Source organism: Syngnathoides biaculeatus, chromosome 2 (assembly GCF_019802595.1).
Source record: "Syngnathoides biaculeatus isolate LvHL_M chromosome 2, ASM1980259v1, whole genome shotgun sequence".
In the NCBI taxonomy this organism is placed as follows: Eukaryota; Metazoa; Chordata; class Actinopteri; order Syngnathiformes; family Syngnathidae; genus Syngnathoides; species Syngnathoides biaculeatus.
Genome location: NC_084641.1, coordinates 36,419,847 through 36,441,380, shown reverse-complemented (window position 1 = coordinate 36,441,380; position 21,534 = coordinate 36,419,847). Strand labels below are relative to the sequence as shown.

The 21,534-nt window shown below is 41.6% G+C and overlaps 1 long non-coding RNA gene across 1 annotated transcript; it reads right to left on the bottom strand.

Moving 5' to 3' along the window:
* Positions 1-17,056: 17,056 nt before the first annotated feature.
* LOC133495820 (uncharacterized) lies at positions 17,057-19,937 on the bottom strand. Its single transcript, XR_009793663.1, has 3 exons — positions 19,878-19,937; positions 18,529-18,611; positions 17,057-17,711 (listed from the first exon to the last, which is right to left on the bottom strand). It is a non-coding gene; the product is annotated as an uncharacterized LOC133495820 (long non-coding RNA).
* Between the last annotated feature and the right edge of the window lie 1,597 nt (positions 19,938-21,534).

Genomic DNA, 21,534 nt, shown 5'->3' with positions numbered 1-21,534 from the left:
ACTCAAATTATATCGAGATTTGTCTTTCAGTGTTGTCAGTCAGTGTAGTTACCCATTTTCTTTCAGTCAGTCTTAGTCTTGTCTTACAATAACATATCAAATTTTGTGGACCTAATCTGTAAGCGCAGCCAAGGCTTAGTGGGGGTCTGGTTTGGTGGCCTCAGCATTGGATCTCCGGTCTTATTCAGATGATGTGTTTCTGTTGGCTTCATCTAGTCATCATCTGGAACACTTAATGGAGCGGTTTTGAGTGTAAATCTGCTGGGATGGGACTCAACACCTCCAAATCTGAGCCCATGGTGCTCAGTCGAAAAGGGTGACGTGCCCTCTCCTGGTCGGGATAGTATCTGCCCGAAATGGAGGAGTTCAAGTAAGTATCTTGAGGTCTTGTTCACAAGTGAATGAAGTGAGAGATCGACTGGCGGATCGGTGCACATCTGCAGTGATGCAGGCTGTATATTCGTCCACCAAAGAGGGAGCTATGTCAAAAGGGGAACCTTTCAATTTACCAGTCGATTTATGTTAATACCTACCTATGGTCACGAACTGTGGGTTGTGACCAAAAGAGCACGATCCAGGATACAAGTGATTGAAATGTGTTTCCTCCGCAGGGTGTCCGGACTCGCCCAAAGAGAGAGGGTCAGAAGCTTGGTCATCCAGGAAGGCTTCAGTGTTGAGTGCTGCTCCTCCACATTGAGAGAAGCCAAATGAGGTGGCTGGGGCATCTGATTCGTATCCGTCCCGGATGCCTCCCTTGTGAGGTGTATCGGGCATGTCCCACCAGAAAGAGACCTTGTGGATGACCCGCTGAAGTGACTATGTCTCTTGACTCGCTGGCCTGGGAATGCCTCGGGATCCACCCGCAAGAGCTGGATGAAGTGGCTGGGGAAAGGGAAGTCTGGGCATCCCTGCTAAAGCTACTTCCCTTGCGACCCGACCTTGAGAAGCGGTAGAAGATGGATGGATTAGAGACACAGAGGAAATGATTTGTATGTGCACATATATCCATCCATCCATCCATCCATCCATCCATTAATCCATGCTCTTAGCCGCTTCTCCTCACAACGGTCGCGGTACTGCTGGAGCCTATCCCAGCCATCAAAAGGCAGGTGGCAGGGTACATCCTGAACTGGTTGCCAGCCAATCTCCCTGTGCCCTTGAGACAAACAGCCGCACTCACAATCACACCTCGGGGCAATTTAGAGTGTCTAACTAATGTTGCATGTTTTTTGGGATGTGGGAGGAAACCGGAGTGCCTGGAGAAAACCCACATAGGAAGGGGGAAAACATCCAAACTCCACACATGGAGGGCTGGGATTGAACCTGGGTTCTCAGAGTTGTAAGGCCAATGCTTTCTAGCTGCTCCACCATGCCGCCTGTGTACATATACTGTATGTACATTATAATTTACATTTATTTTTAAAATAAGTGCTTGTTTTTACGTGCTTGACTAACTCAAAATTAGCCGTTAGCTTGAAAAATGGCCTTCTAGTGAAAGCTATCATCATGAGGATGTCAGGACCTGCAGTTCAAATCATTCAAGAGTACATTCACTGCACAGTACATCGTTCCTCTAGCAAATAAATCTCTCATCGTACTAGTACATCACGCCTTAGCGGATCACAAATTAATGAATCACTCTTCTGTCTTCAGTACACCAGTACACCAGTTCACTGAACAAATCACTCACTTCACTTAAGTCCTGTCCCCATCTGCACGCTGGCTGCTCATTGGTCATTCACCGAATATTCAGAAGTGAGTGGGAGAACGCTTCAACGGTTCCGTTTCCATTCCAATCATTTCATAAACGGATTCGGTTCATTTTGTTCACTTAGAATATTTGTTCTTCTGTAGGAATCGTTAGTGAATGAAACAGCTCGTATGAACACATTATGACGTGAAGGTTGCTGTGGCTCTCATGATGAATGGCAATCCACTGGTGTAAAAACAGACTATGACATACAGTAACATTGAAAGTCTTTGGGGGAATTGACTGGTTCCTATAATTGCCTACAAATGTTTAATTCACTCGCACAAGATACTTTTTTCAAAAACACCCTACGATTTTTGATGCCATCTGGGACATTAACATATGTTTTGAATTCTTCTCAGCTTAGCACGGGGATGTAATTCTCTGAAGTATTTGCTTATGCATAGCAATCTCAATCTGTCAATCAACCATGTGCTGTTTGGGCTTTCAGGATCTGTCACAATGAGTTGTTTGTGGGGGTAACGTTGTCTGGTGTGCAGGCCCAGCTATTCTTTTCTTCCCAAAAATAGGGAATGTTAAACTTTCTTCCCAACAAATTTGCAATTGAAAATTGTTTCTGACTTTTATCTGTCAAACTGATGCATCAAGGTTTGTGTCTTTTGATAAAAGACTAAACAGCCTATTAAATCATCATAATGAGCTCCTGTTTAAATGCTAATGCATTTGGGCATTTGGGATCTCTATCTGCAAAGTATTTGATTGCGTTTGTTCACCCCTTGCACACGCAGTGCTCCCTCCACATTAGCGAGCTTTACCATTATGCTGTCAAACCATTTTTCCACATTGGCTTGCCCCTCTGGTAAGCAGTCAACATTTTACTTGGGCAAAGTTTGCGCATTATCCACTCAGCTAACCCTGATAAGCATTTCAATGTAAGTCCCAATTTATGAAGCATCACCCTTGTAAGAATAAGTGGCTTGGAAATGGATGGATGTTTGTATATATATATATATATATATATATATATATATATATATACATAAACAGTCCAACAATATATACTCTACATTTAGACAGTATTCAAAAAAGAGTTAGATAATAATTAAAACGGAATTTCATTAAGAAAATGTGCAAAAGAGCAACGGAAGCATGGAAATATTCAAAGTAACAATGCTCTGATAAAGAAGGTAGTGATGGATGCAAAAGAACTATACAAAATGGTGACATTGTGTCATCACACCAGTGATGAATGCAGTTATCATGATAGAACAAAATTGTGGAAAATGAAGTGTGACAGCGAATTTACATCAGCTGTTCACCAAAAAAATAACGGCAAGGTGAAAGGTGTCGGAATGTCTGATGGTATTGGTGGGCCGTATTCTGTTGCAACTTCCAGAGGAAAGAAATGGAAAAGGTCGTGTCCAGTTGAAATAAGTCAGAGAGAATTATGCCTTTCCACTTAATTCTTGAAGGGTCCACTCCTGTAAACCCTGAGTGATACTGATGATTCTTTGGTCCTGACACAATATATCTACAGCATCAAATCAGAGTGTGTTTGTAAAGATTTTCTCCTGATAGTCCAGTTCCTCCCACATTACAACAATAAAAAAATAATAAAATAAAAAAAAACTTTATGGATATATATATAAATATATGTGTGTGTGTGTACACACACAGAAAGACAAAGATTGAGAGAGAGAAGGCAGAAGGTAGCTGGACCTGATTACAAAACAGGAAGGGTGCTGAAGGATTGTTCACACAAACCTGCTGAGGTCTCCCCCAGGATATTCAACCAGTCTCTGTCCTAGTCCAGGGTTCCATCCTGCCTTATCTCCTCCATCATAGTCCCTCTGCACAGAAATAGACCATCACCACGACTATAGGCCAGTGGCACTGACCACCATGGTGATGAAGTGTTGTTGAGAAGCTCATCAGGAACTATATCCTATCCTTCATCTTTTCCATATTCAACCCATGCCACTTTTTAAAAGAGTCAATAGGTCTATGGAGGACACTGCAACTACTGGTCTCTTTGCTGTCCTCTCCCACTTGGAGCAGATATGCACCCCTGCTCTTCATAGACTTCAGCTCTGTTTTTAACACCATTCTTTCTAACACACTGGTGACCAAACTAGTCGATACAAGACTTAAAAACTACATCTCTTGCTGAATTTAGAACTTCCTGACTGAACGCACACCGAGGGTCAGAGTGGGCCCCGACTTCTCCATAGCCATCAGGCTCATCACCAGCTCCCCCCAGTGATGTGTGCTGAGCTCCCTCCTCTTATCCACTCAATAAAAACAAGTGCATTCCTGGTCACGATTCATCTCTGCGGGGAACGAATTTGCCTCCCGGGATGAGGTGGAGCGGTTGACAGTGTGGTGCAGGAACAAATTCAAGTAACTTTATTGTAAAATGTGTGATAGATGGATCCCATATAACACACCGGAAATAGCATTCCTCTCAGACCTTCAATGAGGGAATAAAATAACAAAAAAGTTAATAAATAGTCGATAAAGATATAAGCTCTTTTGTTTAAAATCTGCATATTATAAACATTATAAACAACATAAACAATATGGCCAATCTGGCTAAATTAACAAGAGGAACTGCAATTCACATATAAATACATGTGAAGCCGGGATCAACCTTGAGTACTTCATCACAGGATGTGACGAAAACTGACTAATTATGAGAGATGACCCCTGCAGCTATCTTGACGCAGCAACTTTTTTTTATGTGTGCGATGTGATTTGCACCAAGTGGTGAAACAACAATGGAAAAAATGAAAAGAAAAGTGAAGGGGTTGGCCGAACCCAGGCTCCATAATGGAAGAATTATGCAGAAAGAAAGAGTGAGAAGAAGGGATGTTGAGGTTTTTTGTACCAACTGAGGCAGAGGAAAAAGACCATACCCATCAAAAGAAGGTGTTATTACTAATCCCATGCACATTTCTGGCATCAATGTCAACCAGGGGCTCATATATGTTTTCCCCAATCCATGATATCCAGACGTTAATTTGGTCTTTGTTGGGCGTTTGTGCAGCTCTCCTGTACTGTGCTCTCACTTCGGTTATCTTGTGAGTTCTGCTCCCTATGAGCTTGGTTTTCCGAATTAACTTCCAAACTTTGAAACAAGCCATGTATCATGTCTTCCACAATGTTCTAGTTTCCTCTCCGATTCCAAAAACTGCATCATACCAATCCATCATCATCCATCATCAATTGAAAAAAAAGAAAAGATCTTAAGTCTAACTGTGAATGGTTGTTTGTTTATATGTGCCCTGTGATTGACTGGTGACCAGTTCATAGTATGCCCAGCTTCTTGCCCAAAGTCAGATGGGATAGGCTCCAAAGGCACGTGACTCTGATGAAGATAAGTGGTTCAGGAAATGGACAAATGGATGGATAACCGTGGGTCTAGACAAACATTCATAATAACATGTACAGCAATGTATTGTTAGTAGATTAATTGCTGAGTCTAGGTGTGGTTCGTGCGTGGCAAGGCATTTGATGGGACAAGCAGATCCGTCAGTGATTAGTATTTAATAGCTGTTCCACCAGAAAATAAAATTTGTTTTATGAATGTCACGAGGAGTGGCAGGACCCAATTGCACACAACACAAAGTTCTTGCAACCAAGGGTGATTTATTTCCACACACGGTGCTAGTACAACAGGAAGGAAAGTGTCATGGTCCTGCCAGTCCCAGCCCTGGCGGTGCAGGTCCTCTACACACCTACGCTTCATCAGGGATAATTAACCCTAGTATAAACCCAGCGGATGGTCTGGCTTTGCCAGATCATTGCCATCTATCCTTCGTTCCCACACTTCCTTGTTCTTAATCCTGGATCCCTGTGCGCCGACCTCTGCCTGTCCTCTGACCAACCCCATAAGCTTGAGGCTCTTGATACTGCTGGTCTCTCTGACTGACTCTCCATCTTACGACCTAGGAACGAATTAAAACCTTCCTGTAACTGCCTCCCTGTCTACCGAGTCATGCATTTGGGTCCACACTAGAGTTCTGGTTATGACAGAATGATCTGGCCACAACATGGACCCAGCCGACTCAGAAGCCATCCACCGCTCTCTACAGATCCGGGGCAGACGCCTGGTCAAGCAGGAGACTCCTCTTCAGGTGACCAACCAGAGACTTCTTGAGATCCGTGCCCGATTAGAGCTATGGCTAGCAACTCAGGCTAGCGCCGCTAACCTCACGTCGACGGTGCCCGCTACAGTTCCTACCTCAGTCCAGGTCACTCCGGCTTCCCCGCCAGTTGCGAAGTTTCAGCGGTTCGGGTCCACACCTCCTTCCCAGTCTGAATGCTTTTCCGGTGACACAGGAAATGTCAAACCCTTCCTCGCTCAGTGCGACCTCCACTTCGAGCTACAAGCTTCCGCCTTCCCGATGGACCGCTCACGAATTGTCTTCGTCATATCCCACATCTAATCATTGGTCATATCTTCCTCGACTCGTGAACACGCGTCGGGTCCAAACTCACAAATCCCTACACCATCTATGCTTCATTCCCGCACTTCCTTGTTCCTGATCCTGAATCCCTGTGTACCAACCTCTGCCTGTCCTCCGACAACCCCGTAAGCTTGATGCTCTTGATACTGCTACTCTCTCTGACTGACTCTCCGGCTTGCGACCTTGAAAGGAATAAAGACCTTCCTGTAACTGCCTCCGTGTCTATCGAGTCGTGGATTTGGGTCCACACTAGAGTTCTGGTTATGACAGAAAATAAATAATTGGGTTTGCCATTCACCAGATCCCAGTCTTTCTTCTGTGCCAGGTAAGGAATGACGTAAGGAAGGTATAAAGCCAGATGGAACCAGAGGGCAGAAACAAACATGGAAGCAGAAGGCAGAGGTGAGGGTAGAAGGTAAAAAATAAATGAAATGAAACAAAACAACAACAGCAAAAAAAAAACAAGGTAGGAACCAGAAGTCTTTAATCTGGAAGTGAATGCTACAAAATCTGCCATGAGAAGTAAATACGCTGGCAACGCTACACTGGAGTCAGACTGATGAGAGAGTGACTGGCAGATGAGCGTCAGCTGGGTGGTGCAGGTGTGGGTGCTTGGTGTGTGGTCTGGAATCTAAGGGAAAATCCATTATTACATGACCACAATCAGAAAATTTACAGCACTGATGCTGTAACTCTCTAGAGCAGGGGTCCTCAACTATCAGGCCCCGGACCAGTACCAGTCCATAGATCATTTTGCACTGCGCTGCTGAGAATGAATTATAAATGATTAAATTATGTTTTTTTCTTCTGGGTGTCTTATTTTGAAAGACAATCACTTCGGCCTCCGGCTCATTTCAGCGATTAACTCTTTGGCGCATCTATTTGTTGTATCAGCAATCTCAGATAGCCTTTGTAAAACAAACCAGAAACAATTCGCTGAAGAGTTTCTTTGGAAAGAGTAAACAAAACAATGACAACAGAGAGGCCACAGAGTGCTTGCAAAAAGAAAGCTGCATTTAAAAGTAAATCCCAAGATCCCCATCTGTGTTATGGGTCCATCGCAGCGGGTGATTTGTAAGTCCCACACCCACTCTTTGTAATGTAAGGTGACAGACTTGCGAATGAAGCCATGGAACCATCAAAACGGTATTGCCACATGGAGATAAACACCCAGCATTGAAAGAAAAGACCTTAGAATATTTTGAAAGAAGAAAACAGGAACATGAAGGACAGAAAGAAAGTCCAATACTTGGACAAATATATCCATCCTAAAAGCAACATTCTTGGTCTCAGATCACATTGCTAAAGCTCAGAAGCCCTCTACTATTGGTGAATAACTGAGTTTGCCTGCAACAAAGGAGATTTGCAACAAACTTTTCAGAGACTCCGATGAAAGAGGTTGAAAAAGTCCCCCTTTCGGCGACCAGAACAAGAACAATAAATGAAAAAGCAGGGGACATCGCGGCTCAGTTACTTGAGAGGATAACGCATAACTGTTATGCCTTATGGTGAGTTGAATTTTTCATGCATCTAACATTTATTTTTAAGACAATAGTGTGAATTTATTTTATAGACATATATGCATATATATATATATATATATATGTATGTTTTCCTTTCAGGTTGTCCCGTTAGGGGTCGCCACAACGTGTCATCTTTTTCCATCTTAGCCTATCACCTGCATCTTCCTCTATAACCCCAACTGTCCTCATGTCTTCCCTCACCACATCCATCAACCTTCTGTTTGGTCTTCCTCTCATTCTTTTGTCTGGCAGATCCATCCTCAGAACCCTTCGACCAATATACTCACTCTCTTGCCTCTGGACATGTCCAAACCATCGAAGTCTGCTCTCTTGAATCTTGTCTCCAAAACATCCAACTTTGGCCATCCCTCTAATGAGCTCATTTCTAATCCTATCCAACCTGATCACACCGAGCCAGAACCTCAACATCTTCATTTCTGCAACCTCCAGTTTTGCTTCCTGTTGTCTCTTCAGTGCCACCGTCTCTAATCCATACATCATGGCCCGCCTTACTACTGTTTTATAAACTTTGCCCTTCATCCTAACAGAGACTCTTCTGTCATATAACACACCAGACACCTCCCACCAGCTGTTCCAACCTGCTTGGACCCGTTTTTTCACTTCCTCTCTTCTCCCTGTAGCCTCACTCTTCCCCCTCCACTTTTCTCATTCACGCACATATATTCTGTTTTACTTTGGCTAATCTTCATTCCTCTCCTTTCAAGTACATGTCTCCATCTTTCTAATTGTTCCTCCACCTGCTCCCTGCTTTCACTGCATATCACACTATCATCTGCCAACATATTGATCCAAGGGGATTCCCGTCTAACCTCATCTGTCAGCCTATCCATTACCACTGCAAACAGGAAGGGCCTCAGAGCTGATTCCTGATGCAGTCCCACCACCACCTTAAATTCTTCTGTCACACCTACGGCACACCTCACCATTGCCGTCATACATGTCCTGTGTTATTCTAACAAATTTCTCCGCCACACCAGACTTATGCATGCAGTACCACAGTTCCTCTCTTGGTACTCTGTCAAAGGCTTTTTCTGGATCCACAAAGACACAATGTAGCTCCTTCTGACCTTCTCTGTACTTTTCCACGAGCATCCTCAAGGCAAATAATGCATCCGTGGTACTTTTTCTAGGCATGAAACCATACTGTTGCTCGCAGATACTTACTTTGTCCTGAGTTTAGCCTCCACTACTCTTTCCCATAACTTCATTGTGTGGTTCATTAACTTTATTCCTCTATAATTCCCACAGTTCTGAACATCGCCTTTGTTCTTAAAAATGGGAACTACAACTTTTCCTCCATTCTTCAGGGATCTTTTCATCCACTAGTATTCTATTTAATAAGTTGGTCAAAACTCCACAGCCACCTCACCAAATTGCTTCCATACCTTCACTGGTATGTGATCGGGACAAACTGTCTTTCCATTTTTCATTCTGTCCTGACTTCCTGTATTTTGGGGTTCCACCATCTCATCTCATTCTCCTCTTTCCCACCAGAAAACACTGCGAGTATTATCCTGGCTGTCTCTGATCACCTTGGCTGTAGTAGTCCAGTCTTCCGGGAGCTTCTCCTGGCCACTGAGACCCGGTCTCACGTCTTTCCGAAAGGCCGCACAACATTCTTTCTTTTTCAGCTTCCACCACATGGTTCATTGCTCCATCTTTGTCTTCTTAATCTTCCTACCCACCACCAGAGTCATCCTACACACCACCATCCTATGCTGTTGAGCTACACTCTCCCCTACCTCTACCTCTACCTTACAGTCAGTAACCTCCTTCAGATTACATTGTCTGCACAAAATATAATCCACCTGCGTGGTTCTGCCGCCCTTCTTGTATGTCAATCGAAATTCCTGCCTCTTCTGGAAATAAGTGTTCACTACAGCCATTTCCATCCTTTTCGCAAAGTCCACCACCATCTGTCCCTCAAATTACCTTTCCTGTATGCTGTACTTACTCATCACTTCTTCATCACCCCTGTTTCCTTCCCCAACATGTCCATTACAATCCGCACCAATCACAACTCTCTCTCTGACTGGGATGCTCAGAACTACTTCATCTAGTTCCTTCCAGAATTTCTCTTTCAACTCTAGCTTGCCTCCTACCTGTGGGGCATAGCCACTAACTACATTATACATACACCCTCAATTTCAAATTTCAGTCTCATCACTTGATCTGATACTCTTTTCACCTTCTTTTAAAATAATCCCCACTCCATTTCTCTTCCCATCTACACCGTGGGAGAATAATTTAAACCCTGCTCATAAACTTCTCGCCTTACTACCTTTCCACTTGCTCACTTCGATGCACAATAGATCAACCTTTCTCGTAATTGTCATGTCAACCAACTGCTGAGCTTTTCCTGTCATCGTCCCAAAATTCAAAGACCCTACACTCAGTTGTAGGCTCTGTGCATTCATCTTCTTCTTCTGACGACGAAGAGCTATATGACATGAAAATATTTATCCATCAGGGCGCAGATAACTATTTGTCAACAACTCCTTCCCGACAACAAAGAAAGGATGCAAAGTTCTATAAATTCATTGCAATAAAAATAGTTGAAGATTCTATTGGAGCAGCCGACATCATAAAAAATTAAAAATGTAAAAAGTTGCCTTTAACTCGACCTGTGAATAAGACTGGGGCAGCGTTCATTAGAGTGAAAACAACTGGCCATGAGTGAACACACTTTACGTGGGTTTTGAGTTTCCGCTTCTGGACAAAAACTTACGCCAATGGTTATTTTTAAGCGTATTATTTTTAAGCGTATGTCAAAAGAAAAACTCCCAAAAGGCATAGTTGTGAAAGTTCACAAAAAAAGACTCTTTGTTGGAAAGCTTAAAGGAAAACTCCTGTCATTCACTGAAAAATGAAAAGCCTTAATCTGATAGGTCATGTCATATGTACTGTACCTTAAAAAATTGAGGTTAATATCATTCAATGGTGTTTTGAGAAGATTTTTATCGGCAATTATGAATTTTCATGGGCGCCACCATTTTGGCGAATCACATGGCCTACTTGCGAGGATGTGATGTATTCTGTGTGTAAACAAAGAAATCATTGCCGATTTATAGTGTCATCAAATGCAGTACCACCACCATCGGACATATGAAAATGCCCTACTGTATCGCAAAATTTTGCCAAAATTTGGTTTTGAAATATTCCAAGGAAGGCTCAGTGGCATTTTCTGTCCAGTCAGAAAAACAAAAACATTTAAGGACCCAGTTGCTAGCGAAGTGTGGTCACCGTGAGCAGTACGACAAACAGGCCAGGGTATGCAGTAAACATTTTGTACACCCAGACAATTAATCAGAGAGTATAGTTCGGTATTCTATGGGTTTTTTGAAGGAACCTATGCTCAATCCAGGAGCAGTCCTCTCGATGTTCATTGATCGATTTGCTGAGCAGGACAAAGCGACACAATAGCCACAACTGCCGGGAAGCACACCAGTCAGCGATGCCAATTATGCATGTGAATATTTTATCATATTGTGTAATTCTATTTTAATTTAAAATATATAATGTTTTTAGCTGTCAAAATTATATTTCAGTTTCTAAAACTGTATGTTGTGGAGGCATAGAACATTTTATCTGTAATGGGATAGGCCCAACTACACAACTGAAATTCGCATGGTTCAACATATCACACATAAATATTATGCTCAATACTTAAAATTTTTATGCCTTCACCATCATCATGTCAACACTCCCGACTTCCACCAAGCCAAAGATCACTTCATTATCGCCACCCTGTTGGCTGGAATAACCTTTCCTACAATATAAGGCCTACCTTTCATTGATGAGTTCTCCCAGAGTTGCATTCTTCACATTCTTCATTGCCGTAAGTGCTTTCCTCAGTGCAGGCTTCCTGAGGACAATGGCGTGAAACTCGCTAAGGAGGAAATGCAATCCAGGTCCTTGGCAAATAGCTTTCCCTCCAGTTCCTCAAGTTCCTGACAACAAAGATTCATCAGAGGATTGTCAATGCACCATTGATCCGCTGGCTGGCCTAAATGCACTCCAAAATCGGTAGGATAGATGAATAGTGTGCCCCGCACGCCTGCCTCCAAAAATTTAGACTCTGGGTCATTCCCGTCCAAAGATCCATCCAAATATTCACCATTATTTACAGCCACAGGTTCAAATCTGTATGGACGCATTCCTCCGTCTTCCCGATCAACTGATACTGCTATTTCTTCATCAGATGAGGATAAATCTGAGAAATCAGAGCTGTCCATGAATGTGGAGGAATTGATCTGTAACCGAGCCTTTGTTTACGCACAGGATACATCACTTCCTGTTTTTTAAGTCATGTGATCTCGTAAAAATAGTCAAAATGGCGCAGATCATACAAAAATGTGATTACTTGGATAAGAGAGCGCATTAAAGTTATTATTTTAAACTTTTTTACTAGAATTTTTCTGGATATGCTTATATTTATAATGGATTAACAAGATAATCGGCATTTCATCGAGGTAAGCAATGACCGGAGCATTCCTTTAATGACCAAATTGCTGACGGAGTGTTACAGTAGGTGCCGCGGAGGATTTTTTTTTTCACAGAATAAAAGCTTGTTTTGGACAGTATGAGGGTCAACATAACAGATTCTGTGAAAACACCCATAAAGCGGTCAAACTCCATTCCAGCTGTGATTCTCGGAGGTACAATTTTTGGAGCCGCTGGACATCAGCGTGAATCGTGGCATTCTGAGGTGAGTGGGAGACTTGTATGGCCAGTGGTGAGAAGTCTTTTAGCAAAACAGGTCCCAGGCGAAGATAGTCCTTCTCTGAGTTATGTCCGTGGATTTTAAATGTGTGGAGCAGTCTGCAGGTAATCCATCAATGCATTTAGAAAACCTCAACTGCTACCAAAAGAAAACACAACTTCAGCAGTAACTGTGCCTTAAGGTGAAAATGATGACGGCGACAGAGACACCGAAATGCTGTGTGACGGAAATATTCTCAGGCTCTATAAATCTGCTACTGAAGACGAGGACTTCACTGGATTCAGTGAACAGGAGGAGGATGGATATAAACACATTCTTGTTGTGTTTGAGTTTTACTGATATGTTACACTCAAAAAAGTTATTTGATTGAACATTTATGTTACAAAGTACAGTGGTGTCTCGGTTCTCGACCACAATCTGTTCCAGAAGGCCAGTTGAAAAGTGAAACGTTCGAAATCCGAAGCGCGTTTTCCCATTACAATTAATGGAAAATGAAATAATGTGTTCCAAACCTAAAAACTATTTTTAAAGTGTTATCTTTAGCTTTTCCTGATAATAAATTATTTGCACAGAAAGTAACATGTACAAAAAAATCTAACTTGCAACTAGAGGTAGGGTTAATGGAACAAAATAAAAAAGCAATGTAAAACAACTGTTTCAAAATGTCTTCGGTGGGGGTGACTCGTCCCTTTTTAACAAAGAACAAATCTAATGTAGACTCTTTCTGCCAACTTTTGATCAGCTTTCTAAACTGGCTCATAACAATGTCATTGAAATTTTGCAGTGCTCTGCAACATTCTGGTTTGTTAGGGTGATGGAGTTCGACAATATTATGGATGTCGTTCCATTTGACGCAGTTAGCTTTTATATCGGCACTTGAGACATCCTTCCTGCCTTCAGCCTCATCAGATGACCTCCAATGTCTTCTTCAGCTCTTCCTAAAAGTGCAGGAGTTCCTCAGAAGTGAGCTTGACACGATGCTCCTCCAGCAAGTCCTCAACGTCATTGGTGCCCATCTCCAAACCAAGATTTTGGCCCATTGTCACGATTTCATGGATGAGTTGACAATCCTGTGCAGACCCCATGTCACCACCAGCAGCTGTTGAAGCCCTTTCAACAGCTGCAACACCTTCAAAGTCGAGCTCAGTAACACATTCGGGCCACAATTTCTTCCATGCAGAGTTCATGATCCTATGTGTCACCTGGCTCCAAGCTTTGTCGACGATGGTGATGCACTTGTAAATGTTGAAATGATATTTCCAAAAATCACAAAGGGTTAGCCTAGTGTTACTCGTTACCTCGAAGCATCTTTGGAACTAAAATTTTGTTTCACAATGGTGCTGATCGTCGATTTCACCATGCCATACTTCTTCGATAACTCAGAAACACGCACACCAGATTTGTATTCGGCTATCGAATCCTTCTTTAAATTGACAGTTTTACGCACGACTTTCCTTTTTTCAGCACCAGCAGTTCCACTTGCCTTCTTTGGAGCGATGATTGGGGGTTAATACTGCTCAATAGGAAGAAAAAAATCACTGTCAGGACACGTCCGCAAGCAGAGGAGTGTGTGGGTCAACTGGTTGCGTCACGTTACGTCTTTTCCATTTTTTGGGGTGTGTGTTTGAATCCACAATAACAAATTGTCATGGGTCGGCTGGTCGGGGCGTTTGAATACCGATTTTCGTTCAAAAACCAAAGCAATAAAATCTCAAAATTTTTGTTCGAAAACCGATTTGTACGAAAACAGAGACGTTCGAAACCCGAGGTACCACTGTATTTCTCTGTGTGTGGTTATATATGGATTCAGTTTACAATGTACAGGCATGTTTGGTATATATCCGTGACGCATGGTCCAAAGGAGCTCATGTATGGAATAAAACATACTTTTTAATTTCTGTTGATAAATGTTGATCCAACTGGCCTGTCATGTAAGGACACACCGATTGGAAATTGGGGCATCTCTAAACTCAAAAGTAGATGAATGTACTTTGATGGTGTAAAAGTTCAATCTTTAACACACCCCGGTTGGCCAATGTATTTCGGTAAAGAAAAAACTTAAAATGTGTTTAAATACTGAGTGGAAACTAAACTAACTCATTGGGGATGGTCCAATGTCCAGATTTTCTTAAAAATTTCACCTTGAAAATATATATTTTTAGCATGTCTAAGATTTGGCACAATGTGGCAGCTGTGGAGGATTGCCCTCACAGTTCTGAGGACAGGGGTTCAAATCCTAGCCTCGCCTGTGTGTAATTTGAATGTTCTCCCTCTGCCTGTGTGGGTTTTCTCTGTGCACTCTATTTTTGTCCCACATCCCAGAAACATGCATTAACCCTAGAAATGGGGTCACATATATAAAAGAGGAGTTTGATGTCTTGGATTCTCTCTGGTTAATTGGAGACTCTAAATTGCTGCTAGGAGTGATTATGAGTGACTTCTGTCTGTCTCTATGTGCACTGTGGTTGCCCGATGGCAGTTGGAATAGGCTCCAGCACTCCTGCAACACTCGTGAGGATAAGCAGCTCAGAAAATGGATGGATGGATGGATGGATGGATGTCTGACAAAAACTAATAGAAACAAATGAGTCCACTTGAGGGCGGTCCTGCCATGTATGTCACTTCCTGCTTCTTCTCAAAAACAAATCCCTCCAGAGGATTTTCATGCCGAGAGTTACAAAAAGCTTTATACGTCAAAATCATGTTTTGTGGTGAAAAAACGCATGGGTCCAAGCCGGATGCCATTTTTTCATGAATAACATACTAAAAATCATGTATTTCATGACAGTGGAACTTTAAGTTTAAAGACAAAACGAATGTGGTGGGTCTCGTCAACAACAAGGATGAGACAACCAACAGGTGTGAGGTGAGCTGCCCGGTGATGTGGTCCAAGGACAACAATCTCCACTTGAATGTGGACAAGACTAAGGACATCATAGCGGACCTCAGGAGAGGGCACACCCAACACCCCCGCTACCCATCAATGGTGCTGCAGTAGAGCGGATGAGCAGTGCCGAATTCCTGGGTGTACACACCTCCAAAGACTTGTCCTGGATCATAAACACCACGCCACTGGCTAAAAAGGGTCAACGGCAGCTCTACTTTCTGTGGAAACTGAAAAAAGCAAGAGCCACATCCCCATCATGATCTCCTTTTACAGAGGGAAGATTGAGAGCATCCTATGTAGTAACATCACCACATGGTACGTCACCTGCACCACCTCCTGCTGCAAGATCCTGGAACACACTGTGAGAGCAGCTGAGATCATCGCTGTCTCTCTCCACTCCCTTATGGAAATTTATCACACCTGCCTCAGCTGTAAGGCCACCAGGATTGATTTATCACACCCCGCTCACCCATCCCACTGCCTCTTGAGACTGCTGCAATCAGGGAGGAGACTACAGAGCCTTCACGCTAAAATCTGCTGTCTTAAAGCCAGTTTCTTCCACCAGGCAGTCACGATGCTCAACTCCCTCTCGGCCTCATTTATTATTATCCCTCCCTGGAACCCACCACCACCGACTCTAAACTGTTAATTCAGCTAATGCTCAAGCCACACTTTCAGCACTGTATTTGCTTTGCCTTTGCAGCACTGTGTACATTACCCAACTGATTATTCGCACACACATTGTTGATAACTGTCTATAATTTAATAGACTTTACATAATACTCAACCGTGTACATTGCTGCTCATAATGTCAATACCACATGTCTATGTATACTGTATATAAGAATTACAGTTCTTGTTAATTTAGCTAGATTTAGTATATTGGTTATATTGTCTATGTTATAACACGATATACATCTTTTAGACAGTCCAGTTAATTTATATTGTATTTATTTAAATAAATCTTTTTAGTGTAGTACAGTACCGCAGATCGGAAGGAATGTTATTTCAGGGATGTTATACGTCATGTATGTATAACACATCTGACGGAAAAGGTAATTGAACTTGAACTTGTACTTGCTTATTTAGGTAATTTCTTTCTTCTTTTCTTTTTTTATCAGTTTGTGCTCAGTGCCCTATTATATCTGAAAATAGCATGGTATTTTGGTACACTTCCAAATTGCTTTGGAAAATGACAATCAAATATATATAAGGTACTTTGATCACAAAGTCACAAGAGATGTTCATCTGATGAACAGGTATTTGTTGCCTTGACAATGTCGCTGCTGCAGTCCCATCTGGTCTGACAGGGACATTTAAATGCACTGTTTCGCCCCCATTCCTATCATGCCACTGTGCTTCTCCCTTCATTCTCTCCACCATCACCCCAGTCACTCGTGTGATGTCAGAGATGTATTCGCACACTGAAATCACTTTAGTTTCTGAGTCATTTTAAAACAACAAGGCAGATTATAAAAAGTTATAGTTTATTTTAAAACAAACAGTTGACAAAATTATAATTTTCCTGCTTGTGAGCTGACAGGCCAAGTACACATTTACTTGGGGTTACAATAACATAAGCACAATTCCATGATTTACGTTATATATGTAATTTATCCTGAGTCAATCAGTCAAATCAGCTGTTTAGAAACTTTACAGCATTGCAGCAGCTGTGATTTGTGTGCATTGTGATTTTGAGGAAGTGTAGCTTGATGTCTGAAGAGGTCTTTTTTCATGCATAGTTTATTTATTTGTAAGGTTTTTCATGTATCACATGTGTTAACATTTTCATTTCTCCAACTTTCCTTTTTCATCCTTGTTAGGAAAAAAACACTTAATTTTGCAGCACCATCTGTGGCAAGCATTTTCTCCAAGAGTCTTTTGTCTCCAGCACAACGGAAAACTGTCAAATCAAAACATTTTCCCATTCACAAATTTGTTAACTTTTTTAAATGTGGCATTTAGGTGATTGGAAAAATAGAGTCATCCAATAAGAAATGTTTAGCTCGACCATCAACAAAACATTTCTGGGCCTCTCAAGTGTCGTTGTATCTCCTGCCAGGATCATTAAAAATCTATCAGGAACTTCATTTTTGGATGATTTCTGCCTGACATTTTTTCCAAAAGTTATGGGCTAACACATTTTCTTCCTGGATGTGAAATTGTGTTTCTACTGGGAAAGAATCATTTCACTTATCATTAGCATTTGTACAAGATTCTCTCCAAGATAAATAGCAGGATAATAAACAGTAAAGGTGAAGTCAGCCAGACACACCTACAGCTGCTCTGCAGACAGTGGTTAATACAACAAATGCTGCACACCCCAACAGCACACAGAATGTAAATTGTCACACACAGCCCAAAGCCTTACATTTCCCTGAAAAACAGTGGGAGAAAAAAGTCAGATGAAACATAGACGAGGTCAGTAATTCACTTTCAATCGACCATAAATGAAAAGTGCCCCTGGATGACATCACGACTACAGATTTGCTTTGACTCGCAGTGTGGAGAAATCTGTTCGCAGCTAGACATTAACTTTACTGGCCAAAGTCATTTCAAGTGTGTTGTGAATTTTTGTTTTGGCAATTATTCATAAAAAGAAACATTGGGCCAGTATAACTTTTGACCTTGTGTTCTACAAAGAATATGGATCAGAATTTGTGCTTTGGCAAAATAATTCCAAAAAGTTGGAATATTTACAATCAGGACATATAGAGAAATTGGTATCAGTTTCATCAGTGACTGCAACTAGCCCAAATATCTATGATCATGTCTTCAAAATGCGCAGGGTTTTTGCTGTCACTGCGAGAAATTCTCTGAAAGTCAAATGGGTTGTGGTTTGACTTGTGACCTCAGCTAACTTGGCCATCTGGAGTCATATTTCCTGAGAATTTGACAGGATTCTCTTCGAGTCCACAAAACACATACCAAACTTACAAAAAGTGGTGGAACATGGAAAAATATTTGCTGTTAAATCTCAGAAAAAGGAAACAAAGATTACACATTACAACCACATTGACTGTGATATGTTGTAGCGGTTTTGGAGCTATATACATGTAAATATGAGGTAAATATGAGCCAAATCAAAACAAACCAGTCTCATATGAGAGACCATAAGTTGTGAGAATGTAATTAGAACAGCTCGTTATTAATATGAATCAGTCGGACACTCTTGGTAGATGATTATTCATTACCTCTTTCCTGCGCGCTTGCACAGCTGCCCAAGCAGTGTGCCGCTGTCACTGCCGGCCCATCTGTTTGCCACCGGTGCTTATGGCTGGACATCAAATACAGTAAATGGCTGAGTTGGTAAAATGAGGCCTTTCACAAAAGTCACCATAAAGACATAACTATCATGTTTACAAAAAAAAAAAAAAAGCCATACATAACCAGAAGAAACTGAAACACGTAAATAGACAAAGTAGCAATTTCACACAAAATCACTCAGGATTATTGGGTGGTGAGAATACTATTTGTCCAGCATGAAGATTAACAAGATGGAAATATTCGTTTTATCAAAACGAATGTAATTTATTTGGTATCATGCTTGTACCTGCATCGAACTTCTGAAATGCACAAAAAGCTTAAAGAAAAGCCAGACACAAAAAAAGAAAAGGCGAGCACCACTCCTCTTCAAGTTACATGCATTTGTAGACAAGCACTTTGAATTGAATGCTTAATACACCTTGCAGGCAAACACTTATATTATACTCACTAACAATTTGTAGTCTTGTGCAATAAAAATATAAAAGCCCAACGGAGGATATACGAGGGAGATAAATATTGTAGATTGTTCCTCCTTAGACGATGCGTGGTAGAAGGGATTTTTAAATAAGGCAATGTGAGAGAAAAAGCTGCGTTTGCATTACTGTGGTGCACCGCTGCATTACATGTTCAAGCTGTACATTCGGATTCAGTCTGAATTGTAAATGCACATTTTCTCATAAACCTAAAAGATCAAGATCCTTCGATACTTTATGGGTAAAAAAATGGTTTGTGCTATATTACATTTAGATGGTATTCAGCTGGTTGATTGGTGGGAGGTTAAATGTGGTCACCACACTTCTGTCACGCTGTCAATGGTTCTGTGTTAGAATTGTGACTATGATCTTTCTGTGTTGAGTTTGTATCTTCTCCCTGTGTTTGTGTGGGCTTTTTCCAGGTTAAGATTCCAAAAACACGTTATGACAATTGGGCACTCTGAACTACTAGAATGATGAATGATAATGTTGAAATGGTGAACACCAAAGAACAAAGGATGATTTTACCTCCCTAAACATAGACTAAGGTTATGTGAGTTTTTTTTGCTTTCTTTCTTGGTAGTCTTTTTTTAAATAATTGAAATCTAAACTGTCATGCATTGAAAAAGATTAAAAAAATAACTCATTTTTAACATTATAGCTTTGATTCAATGACAATTATGAATTTAGAATATCCCAAAAGTTTAACCTAAAAGATTTTATTTCATGTAAACCATCTTAGAATGTTGTAACAAACATTACTAGTGTTAGCCAAAACATTAGGTCTTGCTAAGTTTACTTACTTTGGTGCAAAAGCATGGCAGCGAGGTTCAGTGTTAAAATCACACACCCATACAAGCTTCACACGAGGGAAAGGCTTTTAACTATTATCCAACGTCTGATGACATAGGTGTCAAAGTCAAGGTCCAGTGGCTGCATTTGGCCCCTGGACCTTAACCTAAGCCAAACCCAAAAGCAAATTATGTTTATCAGCTTCCATGATTTTTGTAAAAGCCTGTACCCAAATTCCAGACTGTCATGATAATAAGAAAAAAATAATGCTGCAGTATTGCATTTTTCACTATTTTCTGCAGTAATTTAAACAATACTTGAAGAAACTATTATCCTAGTGTTCTGATTTCAAAACTAGTTATACCTCAATGTGTTGTGTCATTGCAATAATATGATTTGGTGTTTAAACATGCTGTTCTAAGGACCCCTTCAGGGGAATCATAGTTATAATGTGGCCCAAGACAAAAATGAGTTTGACAACGCTGTTCATGGCATCTTCTAGTTATCAAAGAGAAACATTAAACAGAAAGACTACTTCTTCTTTTCCTTTCAACTTGTCCCATTAAGGGTCTCCACAGCGTGTCATCTTTTTCCATCTAAGCATCTTCCTCTCTCACATCAAGTTCCCTTCATATATATATATCTTTACCTTTCGGCTTGTCCCGTTAGGGGTCGCCACAGCGTATCATCTTTTGCCATCTTAGCCTATCTCCTGCATCTTCCTCTCTAACCCAAACTGCCCTCATGTCTTCCCTCACCACATCCATCAACCTTTTCTTTGGTCTTCCTGTCATTCTTTTGCCTGCCAGCTCCCTCCTCAGCACCCTTCTACCAATATACTCACTCTCTCATCTCTGAACATCTCCAAACCATCGAAGTCTGCTCTCTCGAATCTTATCTCCAAAACATCCAACTTTGGCTGTGCCTCTAATGAGCTCATTTCTAATCCTATCCAACCCGCTTACTCTTCGCGAGAAACTCAATACCTTCATTTTCTGCCACCTTCAGTTCTGCTTCCTGTTGTCTCTTCACTGACACTGTCTCTAATCCGTACATCGTGGCCGGCCTCACCACTCTTATAAACTTATAATTAACTTATGAACACATAACACACCAGACACCTTCGGCCAGCTGTTCCAACCTTTTGTACACTTCCTTACCACACACACCATTGCTCTGGATTGTTGACCCCAAGTATTTGAGGTTGTTTACCCTCCCTATCTCTTCTCCCTGGAGCCTCATTCTTCTGCCTCCACCCCTCTTATTCACGCACATGTATTCTCTTTTACCTCAGCTAATCTTCAATCATCTTCTGCATGCCTCCATCTTTCTAATTGTTCCTTCACCCGCTCCCCGCTTGCACTGTATATCACAATGTAAACTGCCGACATAATGGTCCAAGGGGATTCCAGTCTAACCTTATCTGTCAGTCTTTCCATTACCACAGCTTGGTTGTCTGGACGATGGCCTCAGTGCGCCAGAACTGTCCCGGGCCAACACCCCCCAGTCAACACTCGAAGCAATCGCTACTGGTCAGCCGTTCCACCACTGGCCGCAGCCACACCTGTGCAACTCAATTGCAGCCCTGCCTTGCCTTGGATAATCCAACTCAACTGCAACAACATCTACAGCAACAACAACAACAATAATGACACTGTTCATTTCGCC